This window comes from Leucoraja erinacea, chromosome 4 (genome assembly GCF_028641065.1).
Source record: "Leucoraja erinacea ecotype New England chromosome 4, Leri_hhj_1, whole genome shotgun sequence".
Lineage (NCBI taxonomy): Eukaryota > Metazoa > Chordata > Chondrichthyes > Rajiformes > Rajidae > Leucoraja > Leucoraja erinaceus.
The window spans coordinates 107,929,556-107,945,733 of record NC_073380.1 but is presented as its reverse complement, the minus strand read 5'-3'; the positions used below and the strand labels follow the sequence as shown (position 1 = coordinate 107,945,733).

The window sequence follows — 16,178 nt, the reverse complement described above, 5'->3', positions numbered from 1 at the left end:
CTCTCCAATACAGCCCACTCCTCCTCCAAGGACATGGGTGTTGCCCGACCTTAATTACTAGCGCAGGTACCGACCCCGGCCACCGCGTAAAACGGTCAACGGTCGGACGGTGAAACACCCTGGGACATAGAAATTAGGTGCAGAAGTAGGCCATTCGGCCCTTCGAGCCTGCACCGCCATTCAATATGATCATGGCTGATCATCCAATTCAGTATCCCGTACCTGCCTTCTCTCCATACCCTCTGATCCCCTTAGCCACAAGGGCCACATCTAACTCCCTCTTAAATATAGCCAATGAACTGGCCTCGACTACCCTCTGTGGCAGAGAGTTCCAGAGATTCACCACTCTCTGTGTGAAAAAAGTTCTTCTCATCTCGGTTTTAAAGGATTTCCCCCTTATCCTTATGCTGTGACCCCTTGTCCTGGACTTCCCCAACATCGTGCAGCAATCTTCCTGCATCTAGCCTGTCCAACCCCTTAAGAATTTTGTAACTTTCTATAAGATCCCCTCTCAATCTCCTAAATTCTAGAGAGTATAAACCAAGTCTATCCAGTCTTTCTTCATAAGACAGTCCTGACATCCCAGGAATCAGTCTGGTGAACCTCTCTGCACTCCCTCTATGGCAATAATGTCCTTCCTCAGATTTGGAGATCAAAACTGTACGCAATACTCCAGGTGTGGTCTCACCAAGACCCTGTACAACTGCAGTAGAACCTCCCTGCTCCTATACTCAAATCCTTTTGCTATGAAAGGATTTCCACGTGTATGTGATCGAACCGCCGGCGTGGCACTGCGAAGTCATGAACAGGCGCCTGGATGTGTCGATGCACCTTTGATGTCTGGCATGGGATGCACACCCGGACCAGCGAACGACCTGCTTCCGAAGTCCGTTCCACATAAACCTTGCGGCTACCAAAGCGACCGTGGCCCGGATGGATGGGTGGGCCAGCCCATGGATCACCTCAAACACACGACGGCGCCAGGCCGCCGGAACGATAGGCCTCGGCTGCCGTCAAGGAAGAGTAATCTACTCCCGAGGCCGGGTTAAGCACGTCTGTAATTGCCGGACCGGACAAAGCATCCGCCAAGAGGTTGCATTTCCCGGCGAGGTGACGAACGTCCGTTGTATACTCCGAAATAGCCGCCAGCTGGCGCTGCTGATGGGCGGACCAAGGATCCGAAACCTTCATGAAAGCAAACGTGCGGGGCTTGTGGTCCGTGAAGGCTACGAAGGAACGGCCCTCAAATAAGTACCGGAAGTGCCGCACTGCGAAGTGTAAGGCGAGCAACTCCCGGTCGAAAGCGCTGTAGCACTGTAGCAGCGCTCAGGTGGCTAAAGAAGGCAAGAGGCCGCCAACGGCTGTTAACTGACTAACCGTGGAGTCCGAGGTATCCACGGTTAGGGCTGTGGAGGCTTCGGCCGATGGATGCACGAGCATAGTCGCCTGAGCCAAGGCCTCCTTCGCCCCTTCAAACGCCACCGTGGCGACAGCGTCCCACTGTCCAGCAGTTCAAGGTATTCCAGTGCGCCACCTGCTGCTGGTCGGAATGCCACAGCCCATCAGAGAGCTTCGGATCCTCGAAGCTCTCCCCCACGAGCTGCCGGCGGATGTCTCGCGGCAACTGCTGCAGGTAAGTAAATTCAAAGAGCGGGCAGGGCTGGTGGTCGACCCTGAGCGTGAGCATCTCGCTTATGAGGGCCGAGGACATCCGGTCGCTGAGCCTGCCCATGTTAAGGGCCCGACAGGTGCGCTGCATACGGCTTGGCCCATAGATCCGGAGCAGCAGCTCTTTGAGGCCTGCAGACTTATCCGCCACTGGCAGGTTATCAAGGTAAGGAATGACCCGACCGGCCGTCTGCTGGTCAAGGGCGCTTACCACATAGTGGTAACGAGTCTCGTCGGCTGTAACGCCACGGATGAAGAACTGGGACTCGGCCTGTCAAAACCAAACCCCCGGCAGCGAGGTCCAGAATGTAGGCAGCTTCACGGAGACTGCGTGGAGTTCGGCCTCGTTAGCCTCGTAGGCGGCAGTGGCAGAATGCATTTTTTATTTCAAATTTCTCTTCCAGGATTACACTCCTGGACGTCGGGGTCACCAGTGTGGCGAGGACTTGAAGGAGACCAGTCAAAAACTAGTCGGACACGAGTTGCATGCACTCGACTTTTTATTCTCTCCAATACAGCTCCCTACTGCTCCAAGGTCATGGGCGTTGCCCGGCCTTAAATACCAACTCAGTTACCGACCTCGTGACTAGAGCCTCCCATAGCATGCCACCCTCTAGAGCCGATGGTTCGTTGTGACCTTGGGTTGCCACCAGGTGCCGCCACAATATAAATATGTCAGCATGCTATGCATAGCTTCTGAAATTGATTTAATTTCCTAAGCAGAGGACAATGCATATACAAAGACATATTGTACCTTCCCTAAGAATCAGTATGAACTAGGCAATAATGTTCCTGTGTGAAATTTTTGAAGGAGAAAAAGTTGTTACGGTACATCAAAAATTCAATGGTGCTTACAGTGGCCTGTGGCATATGATTTTATTTTTTGTGGATCCGAAATCATTTCCTGCTCCAAAGCCAACCTAGTCCTCACTGGAAGGATCTACATAGTGTCACTAGCTTGCTAAAATTCATATAGACAATATGAGAAAGGGGAGGTCTATTTTTTGTGGTGGGGGGGGGGGGGGGGGGGGGGTTGGGGAGAGGGTTGTTAGTTAGAAACTATCTAGCATTGGCGAATTCAATGGTCACTGAATGTGGAAGATCAACCATGATCACATTGAATGGCGGTGCCGGCTCGAAGGGCCGAATGGCCTTTTCCTGCACCTATTGTCTATTGTCTAACCTTTGGGTTTCAAGCTACCTAAGCGGAATATGAGATGCTGTTTGTGCAGGTGCCATGACAACATCAATTGTCTTGGTGACCTCTTCAAATAAATATCAGATTTGTGAGATGATTTCTCACACACAAAGCCATGCTAACTAACTCTAATCAGTCTCTGTCTATCCAAATACTTGTTGATCCTGTTCTTCAGAATCCCCTCCAATTACTTTCCCGCCACTGACATCAGACTCATCAGCCTGTGGTTTCCTGGATTTTCTTTAGTTTAATCTACATTACTAAAAGTCTGATCTTGATCACTTCCTGTTGTTCTGTATATTGATTTTAGAAAAAACCCTGCCACTTACGGCTGTGATTTTTGGCCATCTTACTCAGAGTCCCCCTCCGCTGCACAGGAAAAGATGATTTTTCCCATCGACGAAAAATAAAAGAGTTATTAGCGTTTAAAAAATGTTGAGATTCTCTCTCCTGAAGGCCACGCCCCTTCCGGTGGGACTATAAACCCCGGAAGTGTTGACTGTCTCAGTCAGTCTCTGCAAGATGGGGGAGCGAGAAGGTCATGCCTCTCAGTCTGAGCTGTGAATAACACTGAACACACGTCTACTAAACTGTGAGTGGCTTTACTGACCTGTTAGTGCCCTTAATGTGGTTTGAAACTATAGTTTGGAAATGCTAAAGCTGTGTTGCCTAATTAAAGCTTTACATTGATTTTTAGAAAAAACGCTACCACGTACGGCTGTGATTTTTGGCCATCTTAATCGGAGTCCCCCTCCGCTCATCAGGTGCCGAGGAATTTTCCCATTGAAGAAAAATAAAAGAGTTACTAGTATTATTTAAATGTTGAGATTCTCTCTCCTGTCAATCACGTCAGGAAGGCCACGCCCCTTCAGTGGGGGGGAGGGACTATAAAACCTAGAAGTGTGGGCATGGCTCAGTCTCTGCAAGATGGAGGAGGGAGAGGTCACGACTTGCTGTCTTTAGTGGCCTTGCACCCTGCTTGAAATGGTATGAAACTGCACCTGAATTTGGTGGCCTTGCACCTTGCTTGAAGTAGTAAAAAACTGCACTTGAATTTGGTGGCCTTGCTTGAAGTGGAATTTCAAGGAATAACCGTGAGTCAATTGCCAGCCCACCAGCTGTGAGTGAGTGAGCTTCCAGCACAACAGGCTAGAGTGACTGAGCCAAAAGCCCAATAATCCATTCGGCACACAATGTCCATACTAGCCCTCTGGAAACCAGTCCCTTCAGCCCACAACACCCATACTAGCGCTCCAGAAAGCCCCTCCCAATAATGGAATTGGTGGAGAGGTGGAATATTGCGTTGGGGGAGCAGCCCTCCCGTGTGATGCTGGGACCCAACGGGTCCCACTTAGTTTAGTTTAGTTTAGAGATACGGCACAGAAATAAGCCTTTTCGCTCTTCAAGTCTGTACCGACCAGCAATCTCTGCACACTAACAATATGCTACACACAATAAGGACAATATAGAATTTTACCATGCCAGTTAGACTACAAACCTGTACGTCTTTGGAATGTGGGAGGAAACAAGAACACCCGGAGAAAACCCAAGCAGGGCACGGGGAAAATGTACCTACTCCATAGCGACAGAACTCGTGGTCGGGATTGAGCCTGGGTCTCTGGTGCTGTAAGGCAGCAACTCTACCGCTGCAGCAACATGTCGCCTAAAAACCATGCCAAACTAATAAACTTATTGCTTATTACAAAGTTTTAGAAAGATTAGTTATTGAGGAGAAATAGGCAGAAAGTTAGAGGATGATGAGGGCCTTAACAGTTCGTAGTTATGTGCAAAGTTGCACAAATTTGAATGATGAATTGTAGTTTCCAGGGACAGTTTTGTCAGACAATACCCATCCATTTTGACAGTGATTACAGATAATTGTGTCAGTAATATACAAAAGTTGCAAGAAGTCTAATCTGGTTCTAACTGATCTCCATGCCTCGGCTTCTTTCACCTTCAACTATTTCAATTATCACTCATTATGCTTGGACAGCTGTTCAGGCAGTTTCACATTACTTTTTCATTAATTTCCATATAGCTTGCAATTTTGTAATTTATCATAAGTGCTAGGAGCAGAATTAGGACATTCGGCTCATCACGTCTACTCAGTCATTCAATCGTGGCTGATCCCCGTCCTAATCCCATTCTCCTGCCTTCCCCCTATAACCCCTGACACCCATACTAATCAATAATCTATCTATCTCCGTCTAAAAATATCCATTGACTTGGCGTCCACAGCCTTCTGTGGCAAATAATTCCACATATTCACCACCCTCTGGCCAAATAAATTTAGCCTCATCTCCTTCCTAAAGGAACATCCTTTAGTTCTGAGTACCTGATAAAACATGCAAGTGCTATTAAAAATTAGTTCAAAGATTCTCTACATTTCTGCACTTGATATTTCCATTTTCATCTCTCCGAATGAATGAGCATAACATAATTTCTAAGTCCTCTGGTATCCATAAATCTACAGCATTAATATAAAACTGACATGAAATGTGCAAGCACATTTTAGGACAGCAGTCTATGTATAGCATGAACTGAGTGGAAATCCATCAACGATGAATATGCACAGTCTTAGGAATGTGCCCCCACCAGGATCCCGTACAATTGTAACAATCAAACAGCTTTTGATCCTTTGAAGGATTCATAGAACATAAAATAAATCTCAAATTCTGACAAAGATAATCTGTCCACTAAATGAATAGTGCAATGGGATTGTGAAAGTGGGAGATTAAGAGGATGGATGATTTAGGAGACAACTGTCATATGCGGACCTTTTTAAGGCAACAACCCAATTACATTTGACTTTGTCCAACATGGTTGTTTTACTCCCTCTGCTGGATATCCACAGGACAAACACAATGTGCACAACCTGCACAAAAACAACATTGCCACGTTTATCTACAATTTTAGTTCATTACTTTCCTATTATTCTTACCCACAACATACTAAAACATCCACATAATTCACTGAATCCTGTTGTAAATATATATCAAAAACATGAAAAATGCTAGAAAAGCTAGCATGACAATACATGTTGTACATATATAATGATTATGGTTGGGATGATAAATATAGTAGTATGTTTTATTTGCTTACTTTAATCTCCCGTTATCTCTTTTGATGCCCTGTTACAAAAAACAATAACTTAAAGAGAAATGTACTACTAAAAATAATTGACTTTTCTATTTTATAATGTACTTTCAAAGGATTTAAAAAGTAATCCCTTGAACTGTCCTTTCCTGCTGCCTGCACCAGCTACCCTGCATCTGATCATCAGTCAAAGACACTATGCAAAAGGCTGCATGGGGTTAGGACGAATTGAGATCTCACGGGTGTTTGGTTTAGTGCAAAATGGTAAGAACCAGAATTGTTGAGAACCACATTTGTAACATCTCCAAACTTATAACAGCAGTGGTGGAAACAAAAGTGGAGCTCATGTGATATTTTTCGGTTGACAATTAGCCCACATGATTTTTTTTTAAAATATCGACGTTCGCTGTTCTTCTGGGATCTTGCCAAGTACAATTTGGTGGCTGAAATATTTCAGTGGAGATACACTATTTTGTGATGTGAAATTCGCATATCTAGTAAATTCAATAGATGTAGCTAACATGCTGTATAAGTTTAGAAATATTACATTTCTGGCTACTATCATTTTGCATTCAATCAACAAGAATACATTTTTATAGAACCGTAGAATTTTTATAACACATTTTTTTGTTGGAGGATGATCGTTTATAAAAACACTTGGTAATATGGTGGAGGTCTAGCTCAATGCTGTTTTATTATCAGCGCACGTACTTATGAATTTCATGCATCAACAATTTCAGAAGAGTATGTTGCTGCTCCTGGCATGCCATTAAAATAGAAACATGGAGGTTCAAACCAGTTGCATTGCACAAGGTGACTAATAATGCACCCATGTCTAACAATATTAGGTCTGGTCAGTCGCTTTGGAACAGCCAAAAATCTGCAGCTTTGGCATGCTAACCCCTTTTGTAACTTGAAGGAATACAATAATACAATGATAGAAACAAGCGCACATTTCTTGAATCATAGAGTCTGCTAAAATGAATCAACTAGCAAGGCAACCTCAACGCAGCCAATGATCCCTTTACTGCTAAATAGAGATTAAGAGAGTTTTGGACTAAAATCTCACGCACTTATTCTGAAATTAGGAAACCTTGATACACAAGCTTCATATCTGTTACATTGGACTTTTGTCATCGGTTTCCCCCATTGTCAGAGTGAGGCTAAACACAAATTGAAGGACAAGCTTCTCGTATTACAGCCCAATGGTATGAATATTGTTTTCTCTCACTTCAGATCAGATAGCCCCGACATTCCCTCACTCTCTATCCCTCCCCCACCCAAGTTCATCATTTCACCCTACAAACCACTAACAATGGCCTGTTTCCTTTATCATCATTACTTGTTTTGCATGTGTTTCATTCTTTGTTCTTTATCTCTCCACATCACCGTCTATATCTCTATCTCATGTTTCCCTTACCCTAACTAGTCTGAAGAATGGTCTTGTTGCGAAACGTCACCCATTCCTTCTCTCAAGAGATGCTGCCTGTCCCGCTGAGTTACTCCAGCTTTTTGTGACCATCTTTGGTTGCCTCCCAGCATGCAAGAGAGCTGCACGAAGTTCCATAAAGATCCAATGACAGTGACAATTGTTAAAAACCAGGGGAGGTGCAGATATTCTTTGCGAGCTAAGGTGATGTTCTTCTCTTTTATAATCTTATGTTCTTTGCATGGCTACCACGGTGGTATATTCTGGAATTAAAATTGGAGTTGGGGGCCTGATGTTTTAATACAACTTGATCCACGGTTAGGGAATTGATTAATTGGGGTTGAGGAGTCACTTGGTGCATCGGCCTAAACTTATCTGTTAGGGCCATTGCACCGGGCTGTTCCAAATCTCTTGCTCTACCCAGGTTCCAGCTTCAGGAAGGATTTGCTAACATACCACTTAAGGGGCTGTCCCACTTGGGCGACCTAATCTGCGAGTTCTGGCGCGTTTGCCCTGGACTCGTACTCGCAGCATGGTCGACACGTGGTCCTAGGAGGTCTTTGTAACTCTCCTTCATGCTTGAGAGTAGTCCCCGCGTAGTACTCGAGGCCTCAGCTAGGTCGCGATGTATTTTTCAACATGCTGAAAAATGCCCGCGAGTAATAAAAGGTCGCCATGGAAAAAATTGATACTTTTTTTTACTTGTAGGTTTGGTCGTAGTAGGTCGGCATGTTAGTCGTATGTAATCGAGGGTAGTCGAAGGTAGTCGAAGGTAGTCAAAGGTAGTCGTAGATAGTCTTCATCATAGTCGAAGGGAGGTCGAAGGAGGTCGTCTTCACTCTCCACTATTCCCGAAGTTAGTCGTAGCTAGTCTTCAACATAATCGAAGGAGGTCTTCAACATGACATTTTTTCAAACTCTCCTAAACTCTTCTAAACTCGCTAATTAGGTCGCCGCAGTGGGACAGCCCCTTTATGCTTACACCTCAGCTTGAAAATAGATACTGAATCCTGATGCAATTATAGAACAAAATGTATTAATTTAAACAAAATCTCACTTCTATACTACTGATGATTAAGTAAGGAGGAAATGGGTTGGTATAATAATAATAATAATAATATATCTTTATTGACATTGTACAAGAACAACGAAATTAAGATTGCAACCTCAGTATCAATGCTATAAAATAAATAATAATGTAAAAGTACAAATAGGTCCATGTACACTGAAGGGTTTGTCCCACTTGGGTGTCATTTGCACGTCATTTATGCTACATCATTTACGCATCACGATGGTGAGGCGTGGTGGCGTAGGCAGTGATGCATGGTCACGCATGGCGCCCCAGGATTTTGTGATTCACAAAATCTTCGTGCGCCACCTGCGTGACGCGCAAATGACGCCCAAGTGGGACAGGCCCTTTAGGTTAATAATTACAGCTGCTGTCACTGTGTTGAGATAAGTCAGTTGTGCCAGTTGATTATGGGGCAAAGACAGATTATGGGGGACACTCAGCAGACTGATTCATTGCAGTTGTAGCTCTAGGGAAAAAGCTATTTCTCTGTCTGGAGGTACGGGCGTAAAAGGCCTTATAACATCTGACTGATGGAAGAAGTTCAAACAGACGGTGGCATGGGTGTTTGTAATCTTTACAGATGCTGATGGCTTTTCTATGGCAGCATGCGTTGTAGGTGTCTTCCAGGGCTGGGATCTGTATCCCAATGATCTTCTGTGCTCAGGAGACAACCCGCTGGAGAGCTCTCTCACCCGCTGCTGTGTAACTAAGATACCACACAGAGATGCAGTATGTTAGGATGCTCACTGTGGTGCAGCAGGAGAAAGTCACCAGCATCTGTTGGGGCAGACCAGCTTTTTTCAGCATCCTCGGGAAAAACAACGGTGCTTTCTTGACCAGTGCAGTGGTGTTACTGGACCACGTGAGGTCCTCTGAAATGTGTGAGCCCAGAAACCTGAAGCTGGACACTCTCTCCAATCTGTCCCCGTTGATGAAGACTGGCGCATACTCATCATCCTGTGACTTTCTAAGAACTGACATCCATTATTTTAATTGCCATACCACCTTATTTCTTTCTGGTGACAATAATTAAATGTGTGGATCTCCAAGCTTAGTAATTATATTAACTCCTTGAAAAGTCCTTTGATTTTTGACTTATCACATTGCCATAAAATAATGATTTATCATAAAATAAAATTATTCTTTCTGTCAACACATCAAATCAAAGAACTCTGGGTTTTGATGAATAAAATTACACAATTTTTAAAAGCCAGATAAAAAGTTTATATATACAATAGATATGCACACAGAATAAAAACTAAAAGAGGAAGGCATGAGAAAAAAACTGAATCAAATAGTTCAGAGACATACATATAATTATTGCTGCAAAGTTGGGATCTATTCAACTAACATCTACATTTTAATCACCCAAAAGCATTCAATGGAACTTGCCTTTCCTCCCGTTAACAGGTGTAAATTGAGCTTTCTCCTCAGCGTCTTTATAAGATTAAAAAACACAAGCACTGGAATTAATAGACTGGCAACATATCAACAAAAAATAGTGCTGATGGAATGCAATATCCTAACGGTACAACACATGGAAATGTTAATTGAAATTTGATTTAACATGTTGTAAACTGCACATTGACACAAGTGGAAAACAAACATATACACGCTTATTCACACATACAATTCTCAAACATCAATTTGAATTAGGAAGCATAATTTCCTGATACAAATGGATGCAGTTAAAGGAGAGACATGAAGGTTGGAACACAACTGGAGTTCTTATTTCTTTTTAGGTTTAGCAGATGTTGTACTTGCTTTGTTAAAACACGCTATGATTTATTTATACCCTTGGTATAAAGAAACTGCTCCTTACAGAAGCTATGGTACATGTATTTCCCTATAAAGATCTCCATTATTTACATTGGAGGTAGTTAAATGTTTATTGCTTAAGTGCTGGATTAGTGACATTTTCCCATCTTTCAACTATTTGTATTACAGTACAATTTGTAATTGTATTGTAATTGTAAAATTGTAATTAATTTATTAGTCAAGTATGTAAAAAGGAACAATTACAGAGGAGAGTACTTGTTAAATCTCAAGGATTGAACAGGCAACAGAATACAAGTGTTTCCAATCTTGTGCATTCAATTCTTTTGACCTCAGCTTCCATCGGCCAGCAACTATCCATAAAAGTCCCACAATGTCAATTTTGTACCATAGCTCATAATTTAATCATTTAAATTTCTGTAGGTCTTGGGGAAATCAATAAACTTTCCTTTGCTGATAACATTCCCCAAAATTATTTTCTTTAATCTTAAATCTTTAATGCTTAAATTTGTGTGAACAATGCTTTTGCAGATATATTTTTTTCAAATCTCCAATATATTTTCAAGGGAAAAAATACTAACTGCATTAAAAAACCCAGCTTGTTTCAATAAATTAAAATATAAAGAGAATATTGTGGAATTGTCTGTGGAATTCTCTGCCTCAGAGGGTGCAGGGGGCAGGTTCTCTGTATGCTTTCAAGAGAGAGCTAGATAGGGCTCTTAAAAATAGCAGACTCAGGAGATATGGGGAGAAGGCAGGAACGGGGTACTGATTGGGGATGATCAGCCATGATCACATTGAATGTCGGTGCTGGCTCTAAGGGCCGAAAGGCCTACTCCTGCACCTATTGTCTATTGTCTATTGCTGCATGATGCATGTTGTTTATTATGAGGTTCACAGGTATAGATGGACTTAATTTTAGATGTGAATTATCCAGCATGATCTTTGTACTATAAACATATATTATGTGGAATAACAAATGCCAAGGATTGCATATGAAAATAATGTTTTTTTTATATCAACTCGCCAAAGCAAAGGTTGTCACTTTGATGACAGAAGATAAAAGGTGATTATCAATAACTAACCCAAATCCTGGTAAAAATCATAGTTTAGATGGATAAGATATCTCTCCTTAACTGGAAAACATAACTAGCAAGAGTTACAATATTTACACCACAGCACACAAATTCTACTTGGTCACAGACAAGACAAACCTTCCTCCACCTCTGACCAACGTTCCTGAGTATTTTCATTGTCTTCTTCTGCATAATGCCAACAAAATTCAAATTCAGTATGTAAAACTTAGGTAAGATAATTTTCTATCTGACCAATAAAAACAAGCTCTGAAGAAAGACAAACCAGTGGGTCACACCAAAGTCAAACTGAAAATGTCATTAAAAGGGCATGGGTAGTTATATATTCCACCAAGTTAATACATGTCTACCCAGAGTCTTTCTTAATCAATTCTACACCTGCAACATTTTGAACTATCAAGGGAAAAAGCTTGCACTGCTTTATTTGTCTGACTATAAATGAAAGTTAAATTGGGTCCAATAATTATGATCTGAAAATTAAATAGGGATTATGTTGATCTCCCTCCTACAGTTCTGGTAAAAACAGTGATATTATCAGCCTGTTTCATGGCAGAGGACTGGTCAACTCATGGGAAAGGATGTGCTCCATGTATAAGTTCATAGATATATCTCTATTTGAAATGGTAAAATGATAAATATAAATATATAGATTTAATTAATTATGAATAAATTCATCTATATATGGAATTACAGTGCCTGAATATAGAATAAATCTCATCAGCCAAATGTTTGACTTCAAACCGAATTTCAGATGGAAAATATTCCCCGGTCAATCCACATCATATCATTCGATTCGGTTCAGGTAATTTCCACATTTATTTACAGTTTAGGAGATTTCAGCCCATTTAGTACAAGCCAAAATTTGCAGCAAAATTCCCACCCAGTAAATGTTCCTGAAATCTATTCCCCATTGTGACTCTCCTGGCAACTATCATTAGCAGGAGGAATTTACAGTAGCCAATTTGTCTACCAACACAATTGTCAGACATGCTGGAAACAGGGTCAGATGGTCACAGTCACAGGGAGAACACACAAACTACATACAGAAAGCACTCCGAGCAGATTGAACCAAGATTGTTGGAGCTAAGGCAGTATTACTGCTTGCCACTCTGTCGAAGATGTGGGCAACATTTAGGCCAGAGCGAAATGGCAAGCAAAATCTGTGCCACACATGTGCTAGGTAACGTCACCTTGACATTCAGCAGCAAAACCATCACCAGCAAAGTCTGCTGCCAGCAGTTTATAGTAATGTTTAAGAGGCAATTAGACAGACACATGAACAGGCAGGAAACAGAGGTATACGGACCATGTGCACATCCTGCCCTGCACCCTCTGACCCACCAGCATTTAACCTGGGTGAGATGTGGTTGACTGGACGGGCTGCCTTTACACTCGAGGAGTTAGCGTGAGGTCTCAGCAGCAAGTAACGCCCTAGCCTGTAGTCTGCTGAAGCCCATCCAAAAATAACGCTGGCAACTTATGACAGAAAATTAGGGATGCAGTTCTGCCTCCTGTCAAAGCAGTTTTTAATTGTCTGCTATCTTTAAAAAAAAAGATGAATTAATGAATAATGATTAAAATCTGGTCACATATATCCGAGGACACTGTGGGAAGCTAGAGAAGAAATTGCTGGCATCCTGACTGAGATATACAAATTATCACTTAACTTGGAGAAGGAGGCATAGGATATGGGATCAAGTGTATCCCTGGAGGAACTAAGAACTAAGAAGTAAGCTAAAAAAGAGTAAATAGGGGCAGGAGATAACTCTGGCTGATAGCATTAAGGAAAATCCCAAGAAATATTATAAGCAGATATTGGGGAAACAGGTAACGGGAGCGTAAGTGCGACCCCACAGGAATCAAAGCGGTCAAATCTGTGTGGAGCCATAGAAGATGGGCAAGGTCCTCACTGAGTATTTCTCCTTTGTTTTTAAAATGCTGAAAGACAGGAGGATTGGGGATCTTGGTATAGTCACTGGAAGCCCATAGGACACTGGGAAGCTAGAGAGGAAATTGCAGGAGCCCTTGCTTTGGCTCACATCATTGTTAACCCATTCTATTGGCCTAACTTTTACATGGCAACCAAGATGGTATCAGTGAAACACCCATACACCTGCATTTGGTCCATGTCCCTTTTAACCCATCCTAACCATTTATCTATCCAAATGCCTCTCTGAATATGCCAGACATTCTACTGTGTTGCACTGTGTTTTTATATACTGTGTAATTATTTTATATATAATAAGAATCAATTGATAATAGGCAATATTGTGTTTGTAGAGTGAGCTTTGTAAATTCTAACAAGCCCTCAATGTATGTGACCTGATTATACACAATGATCCTTAGGCAGCAACTGCGATGTCAATCATTGTGCATGCACAGTTGGAATCACTGGAATGATTCCATGAACAATGCAGTAACAAAAAAGGTGGTGGGAGCTTCAGCATTGCTGAAGGTACTCATGCCTATCTGAATCGCTGTTGGCTATTCTATGATTAAATAACCCTGTAATATTCAAATATTGTCCTAATATTATCCATCAACCAACTAAGTCCTTCTTCCTTCTCAAAGGGATATCCTGATATTAGATTTCTAAGCATATAGCTGTAAAATCAGGAAGTATAAGCAAAGAACTGCAGATGCTTGTTAATAAACAAAAGGACGCAGAGCACTGGAATAACTCAGGAGGTCAGGCAACATCTCTGGACAACATGGATAGGTGATGTTTTGGATCATGAAAGGTGTTGACCCAAAACGTCACATGTTCTGCATCAATGCTGCCTGACCTCCTGAGTTACTCCAACACTTTGTGTCTTTAAATGTAAAATCAAATTCCTATGAATTTGCTTTACCCCATTTTATTGGGCATTATATTTTGTCCTTACATCAAATTGGATTTTATGAAAATAAAATCAGTAAATAGCAACATTTTCCCTTTAAGAAATTACTTTGGTGGTGATTTACCTGTTGAAAATGGTGGAAGTAGACTTGCAAGTTCGCAGAGGGTATTTTCCATTGAGAGGGAGGAACACGGGTGGTGGGAAATCAGAGAATGAAGGATGAGAACAGGATTGGGGAGAGTAATTGGGAGTATTAATGTCCTCTCTCAGACTAGAGAGGGGTGTAGTCTGGCCCCGTGTTATAAATGGACCAAATGCCATCAGCTTCACGGATCACAGATAAAGAGAGGTTTCGAGCCGAAACGTCACCCATTCCTATTCGCCAGAGATGCTGCCTGTTCCGCTGAGTTACTCCGGCATTTTGTGTCTATCTTTGGTTTAAACCATCATCTGCAGTTCTTTCCTACACAGTTGAATCTTGTCTATAGATACTGCAATCCAAATAAGTGTTGTCTGCATATAGAAGAAACGCTTTGGGGCATCAGTGGATATATATAAAATAAATTACAACAGGAATCCTTTAATTCCCATTTGGCTGTGGACCATCTGCAATGTGTACTCTATGTGTGAATATTTCTTGACATTAAAGATGGCAAGTTGAAAGCTCTTGATCTAATTCCTGTCCACAAGTCTCAAAAACTGCATGCATTGATATTACATTCACAAAAAATAGTATGTAAATGGCACTGGCATTATGTCAAATGGATATGTATAGTGTAATTTCCTGTTGGGCGGTTGTTCAACAGGAAATGAGAACAAACTGCTCTCATTGAGAGAGGGTATGTGCATATAACGAAGACCAATTTTTTTTTCTTATCCAATTCCAGAGCAATTGTACTGTTACGGGAGTTTTACCATGCCACCATGAATATTGCTGAAATGTGTCAATTCAACAATTTTTGATTGCAAAAATGCAATTTACTATAAAAGTGTCACTCTAATGTTTAATGTTACATCTAACAGACTTAAAAAAAATTATCTGGTTCACACTTGGTAAAGAGCAATGTCTTCATCAGTTTGAGTGTACAAGGGAACAATCTCTGCATCTGAAGGGATTGGCAAGAAGAACACATTGTACAGAGTCGGCAGCTTCAGCTAAATGAGTGTGGACATTCCCAGGCATCTTGCTAACATAAGCTTTACTTTTTAAATGGTAATAGATACATTATGGCAAAAATGTGATTTAAAATGTTATTTGGTATAATGGTTGCCTAGCAGTATCGTTAGATATTTATTATTCAAAGATATACACTATACAGTATTCATAATTAGAGAGTTATTTTCTATAATGTGCTTGAAGTCCTAAGTATTTGTTAGAAATCAAAATTAACTGCTTAACACAATCAATATCAAAAATAATAATTGAAATCATGCAACTATGCAAGGCATATATTTTGGCTGTATGTACAGTTACGCATTCATACAATGCAAAAAAATACCTAAGTGAAGCTTTTCTTCTGAACAGTTTGTACTTATATTCTCTACCCATACCCTTTGTACAAAATGACTGCAATTGATACGACATGGTTTCCTGCCCATAAATGTAAGATAAAATTATTTGTAACAAGCTCTACTCTAAATCTAATTTTATATCAAATCTAGACAAATATTTGCAATATCTGTTATTTTTTAAAAGGAAAAGGGAAAGTAAAAATGTAATTGCTGATATTATAAAACTGGACAACTGAAACCAGAGGAAATCTATTGCAGTTGTGCTTACTTCTGCAGAAAAAGCCCAAAAGACTCCTCCACAAAAGTAACACTATTTCTGATTACAAACCTTCATAAAGATCAATCCCTTCTTCTCCATTGTCTGGGAAGGAAGTAACAGGGAAAAGAATCACGAATAAATAAAATAAAATTGTGCAAGGAAAAAGGAATGCCAACAATAATCTTTCATAGGTAAAGCTGATTAATTTCTCTCCATAGAAATAAACATTGAAAT

At 41.3% G+C, this 16,178-nt stretch overlaps 1 protein-coding gene across 1 annotated transcript in view; it reads right to left on the bottom strand.

Annotated features, from left to right (window-relative positions):
- rims2a (regulating synaptic membrane exocytosis 2a) overlaps positions 1–16,178 on the bottom strand; it is a 684,525-nt gene that overhangs the window by 229,146 nt on the left and 439,201 nt on the right. The window lies entirely within an intron of this gene.